Raw genomic sequence first — 6146 nt, 5'->3', positions numbered from 1 at the left:
TATTCAAAGGGATGGCCACCAATTAGAGCAGTTACAAGGTCAAACAAATTAGTGCTTCTATCATCCCTAATGATCCTTCCAATGCCACTGGCTCTTTCAAACTACTTGAGCAAAATCCTGCTCTTCTCTCTCTTTATTCTGCGTCACCAGATAGTTACGTCTATTTGTTCTTACCTCAGACTAACGCTGATCATTTCCATACGTCCTGTCTGAAGTGGCTGGAATGGACTATTTTAGTGCTTTCTGCAGTGGGCATGGGTTTTTTGTTTTGTTTTGTTTGTGTGGTTTTTTTAGAAAAAATAATCCCAGAAGTGATTTTATGACATGAAACATACAACAAGCTCTTAAAAATAGATCTTGTTGTGACATGAACAAAATGTCCTTTCCCATTTTGTTGCTAATGCCACCCTCTATCTAGCCACGCTTTTTTTATTCTGGTCTCTTGAATTTTCATTTGTACATCTCTCCAAGGAGAGGGAGAAACAAGCAACATAAGTTAAATGCAGTCATTGGCTTGACAAGCCTTTTCCCCCTCGCTGTCTCTATCCTAGCATCACACACCGCAGGCAGGTAAAAGTTGGCTTGAATTTTTCACAAAGGCCTGGAAAAAATACAACAGATTACAGGTTCATTATAATGTTATGAAAGAGGAAGAGGCTCTTCTGAGCTGAGAGGGAGAGAGAAAGAGGAGAGATCCTCTGCTTGCTTGAGAAGTCACTTTCAAAGATAAATGTGATGGGTTGGAGGAATTTACCGTGTGCTGGTATGAGATGAGGGAAAACCAGAGCTACACATAAGGCAGCAGTGAAAAGATGTGGGACTCATTACTGCCTGCTGTTTCTTAGAGGCTTTGACCTCCAAAACATAGGAATATATACGGCCTGACACATTCAGTCCTTAAATCACACTTCAGACACGTTTTGAAGCCTAATTACTAATTTCAAAGTAATAGACTTCAGGACCAGGGCTTCCAAGAAATTCCCTGGACTCTGTCCACGGTATTTGTTCAAACCATAGTTTATTGGCTGACAGTGGGTAACTGTGCTAAGAGGGGCTTGTCAGCAGCGGGGATTTCTGCACACTTTTGGTACTTGCCCTCTCCTATCTCCGCTCGGTGACTGGCAGCAGCTGGCCAGGTGCCAGCAGTTCTGCCTGGACTCTACCCTGCCTGACCGTCAGCCAGTTCCCACAGCAACGCTTTCCTTTACATTACTTCGCTGATTTTTGTCTGCTTCCCAAGCTCCCTGCCTCTTCTTTCTGCCAACTCAGTACCTTCAGCAGTTTCTCACATGCAGCAAGCACCTTTCCTGGGCCTCAGCATGCTAATAAGTCACTGCATTGTACCAGAGACGCTTGCGAAGTGCTTTCTTTGGCGGGCTGGCGGCTACTGCTGCACTAAAACGGCAGATTATCCAGCTGTGCGCAGCATGGCTGCTTGACTTGCCCCTCACCAGGTGGGCAGAGGAGATGGAGCATTACATATTACACCACACATGCACAATATTGGTATTTACCCACACCCTGGCAAAGCTAAACGTGCCTACTCCAGCCATGACTACACCTACACGGTACTTTTAAGTCAGTCCAGGAGGCAGAAGGCCAGGCAACAGTCTTGTGTTTAGATTAAATGCATATTTGGGCCATACAGAGAAAAGGCATTGTATGAATATACAGCTGTGCACAGTGCAAGAGATCCTGACCTTACAGCATGCAGCTATGTGGTTGGCTTCATCTACTTGAATGATAACTCGAAGCCTCGCAGATAGGCTGGATGTGCCAGGATAAAAAAGGCCCTGTCTTTTACAAGTGTGCAGACTTGGTGCTCCGGTGCTCTCTGCTGCAGCCACCTCTCTGGACCAGATGGCTGCTTGGGTTTTTCCTCCTGGCATGGTATCCCACTTGTTCTGCCACGGCTTTACACTGCCCGGGCGGCAAGCGCGCCTGTTGCCATTCATGCTTCTCATGCCTGTTCGCAAACAGATGGTGGACCAACAAGGAAAGGTCAAAGGTGTGTGTTTCTGAGAAGGCATCTGCAGTCTATCGCCCCTCAGCTGGAGAACAAGAGTAACCTTGGCCCAGTGTCCTACACTTCAGAAGTATTTTCACAAGGATATTATACATATGGTAATTGCCCTTTGCTGAAGTACAGCTTGGGCAGGCATCACAGACCTCTGCTCCTGAAGGGATTTCTGATCTCCCACCAGCCAGCACTGTTCAGGGTATTTTTATAAGAGAGGGGGGGCTGAACATTGGTCATTTGATCAACACACATACATGCAAACTAAATGCATGCAAACTACAGCTCAGGTGTGTGCACTAGGAGAGGGTCAAGAAAACAACTGAAATGAGGTTGGTTTTGTTCTGATTTTACTCTTCATTAAGATTCTGTCACTCCTAGATCAAAACCCCAAAAGAAACTTTTCAAAATAAAACTACCAACAACCTAGTCCATGAATTGTATATACACCTTCCACTGAAAACCACTTTTAGCATCACAGAACACATTCACCTGAAGCAAATTTTCAGAAATTTCCCCCCCTTGCAGAAAATAGTAGACTCAGAAGATATTTTTTAATTTTTTCTCAGGCGGAAGAAAAAACAGCCAGAAAAAATGAAATATTTTCTCATGGACCAGGACTACCCCAAATCCACGAGGCTTATGCTAAGAAACTCACCCACCAGTGAGCCTTTAATTGTTTCTGTGTCAGCCTGCTTGGCCTACCAACTGTCCTGAGGTCCAGGGTATAGAGGTGGCCTCCTAAAAATGACATGGTTTAATTATCCCACCCTCTGAAGATCTGTTCAGGCACCTGTTTAAGAGGAGCACGTGAAAGTCACCGGTTTTGCATGCCGCTAGGGTATGCCATGGTGTTCGTGCCAAGCTACGCCAGGGCCACCCCTGGGCAGAGGCCCTTTGTGGGGATTAGCCTGAGGAACCAAGGGATGGATCAGGCATCACCCAAAGCCTGGCGACAGCAGCCAAAGCAATTCGGATTTATAGGAACTAAACCCCTTTCTGCACCAAAAGCCATGACTTCCAGCTCCTTGGCATGCCAGTGGCTGCCAGCATGGCTGCACACTTCCCTAGTCTGCCCAGGCTCCCCACCAACCCCACAAAAGATTTGAGGTAATGGGAGGCATGGGGACATATTGAAAAACTCTATTGCACACAGCAGCTTTGAAAACAGGGTTTAAAGGCATGGGGGGGACCTTCTCAAAGGGCAGTTTGTGAGCGCACGCAAGCTCATCCTGCCCTTCTCCGGTCCCATGGAGGCAGAGGAGTATTTCGGCCATACTGGGACCCAACTAGTTTGGAGAAAGGGCAGAGGGAGCCCACTTTGGCAGCAAACACCCTGCTGACATACTCTTAAGGGTGTCAAAAATTGTATCCATCAGCAAATCATGAAATAAAAAGGATAATCACAACTATAATGAAGGAGGCGTAACTCCTTTGTCACTTAATTTAATTGCCACAGTGAGCACACTGAACCGTCGGGAATAAGTTTTATTGTAGAGTCTTTCTCTATCTGAAGAAAATGTTACCAGACATTATCTGGATTTCACCTGCAGACTCCTCTCTGAGGAGGGCAGCTGAGAGCAACAGGCAGAAGGCAAAAACCTGGGTCCAAGTGAACCAGGTGGAACATTTGCCAGGGGACAGGCAGAAGTTTAAGTTTCCAGAAGTGTGGGTGGGGAGAATGAAAAGGAGGATGCAACTGATGCAGTTGAAACAGATTAGTATGGCGCGTGCTAAAGAAGGGACCAGGACAGCAATATCGTGCTTTTTCTTCTATTCTTTTAGTGGGCTTCAGTATCTTAGTTTTGTTAACCGTTTATTAGCAAGGGAATGGAGGTGCCCATCAATACTGTATAGTGTTCCCACCCCTGTTTTCTAGGGTACACCATTAGAGGACTTAAAATAACCAGATTATTTTTTATTTAGGGACAGGGGTTTATTCCTTTTGTTGTAAGTAGATGCAAACCTGCATCATGGATCCCTACCTCCTTGGATTTCAGGACTGGGGTTATATTACGTGTGAATCTGGGTGGTGTAAAAGGTCTGTTCACCTCCTGGGCAAAAGCTAAAACACTTCAATTTTATCCATGTACACGGTCAAGGTGTCTAGGAGGCAACACATATGGGTCCGTTCGGATGTCAGTTTGCACGAAGCAGAAGTGGTTCTCTGCACGGAAGGAAATTTCCCGTTGTCATAAAAGCCAGCGTGAGTCCAGAACCAGCCCAGCAAATGCATACCCTATCTCAAAACTCGTTTTTTAGGGGGAAAAGCCTTGAAAGAGACACCTGAGTTGGCAGCTGAATCTAGACGGAGCCTTTTTGCCACTAGGTGGTGATGGCCGATAATGAATTGGTGCAGCGCGGTCTCTGCAAGTCCCGCCGCACCGGAGCGGTTCACGCTCTCCTCACCGTTCACGTCCCCCGCGGTGGTGGCGTGTGTTCCACTTCAACACGCTCTGCTGTTACCAGAGACAGTCCGCTCCGTCTGCCCTCAGCCTGAGTTACGCATTAATTAGAGGACTTCACCAAATACATGAAAGTGTCACTTAATTAACTAGTGATGGTGAAAGGAGACCAACAAATGACACGCTGCTACCGTGGTCATTTGCAACAGGATGCTGGCAACAAAGGTAGTATCAGTAGCTGAGCCAATCCCCAAATCACACAAACTGAACATAAATGATAAAAAATTTCTTCTTCTGACAGGGCCAAATCTGCACAATATCCACCACAGTCCACAGGCAAAAAGCAGAGTTTTCTGGAACAGCGGCCAAAGGCTGAGGCGCAGGGCAGGCTGGTGAGGCGCAGGGATTTCGGCACATGAAGATGAAGGCATTGCTCCCAGAAGAGGCCAAGCACGCGTCTCCCCCTCCCACACTGTCCCAGCAGCACTGGGCAGCAACTGTCCGGCCACAAACCCCTTGGGCTGCGGGGCACCAGTGCAGCCGCCCTGGTGCAGGGCCATACTCTGCACCATGCTACAAGCTGGCCCCATCCCCCGTTGCCTTGCGTGACCTTAGCAGGTACTGCCCTTCCTATTAAGCACATGATATTCTGCTTTTTCATAACCCTAACTAAGGGGTTTTATTCTTATTATAGAAATAAAGTCTACTTGGAACAAAATAGCAATTTTCTGTAATAAAATGGTGACTTTCTGAAAGACATAAGAGGACTAATGCACTCATCAACGGCTAATGACTACATACCAAACGGCCCTTTGCTTTTAGTGTACACCCATCTGCTTCTTGATGCTCTGCCATGGCCCACCTATTGTAGTCTACTGAAGACCAGCCCAGCTGGTAAGGCTACCTCTAAAACAGGGGCTGCGAGGACCCATCGCCTCTGCAGGGAGACGCCTTCACCCTGCAGCCTGCCCTGGAGCAAAGGGCTTTGCTGCCAGGCCAGAAAGGCGTGGGTGAAGGCAGAGGGAGAGAGGATGGACGGCGCATGGGTGGGAACCATGGCGGGGACACATTCCCCGCAGTCCTGTGCCTGGCAGGCTCCTGCGGCTCCTGCTCAGATCCCAGGCAATGCCAGGGGCATGGAAGATGACCAAAGCTACGGCGACTCTACGGTACTCGACGGTGAGGTATTAACAAGTAATTCAATGTACCCTTTGCTTCCATCACTATTACACTGATCAGTTCAACATGCATACAAGCCTGACGATTAGCCATTTCCCACCCCGAAAAAGTTTCAGGGGGCTTTACGGTTGCAAATATATATTTAAAAGGTTAGGGTTTTTTTCCAAATAACATTAGATGTGGTAACAATGTTTTAATCCAGGTGGCATAGTTCCTTCTTCACTCCAGAAATGACTCCCATTCTTTCCTGGAGTGTTTCAAGGGCCACCCTACGTTTCTGTGCCTCAACCACCAGTGTCCAAGCAGAGAGATAGGCCTCCCTGTCTGAAGTGACCAGCTACCCACGAGCAGCACCAGAGAGTGACACCCTGGTACAAATGCAGTATTTGCCACCCTCAGAGCAATCCACAAGCAGAAATTTGTTTTTATGAAACATCAGTCATTTTAGATAACAACAAATCTGTAGAAATCCTGTATTCACATAAATTACCAGCTCTGGATAGCTGACCCACTTTATACATAATCTTGGCACAAAATCTTGACTA

This window comes from Buteo buteo, chromosome 4 (genome assembly GCF_964188355.1).
Source record: "Buteo buteo chromosome 4, bButBut1.hap1.1, whole genome shotgun sequence".
Taxonomy (NCBI): domain Eukaryota; kingdom Metazoa; phylum Chordata; class Aves; order Accipitriformes; family Accipitridae; genus Buteo; species Buteo buteo.
Note: the sequence above shows the minus strand (reverse complement) of the source record.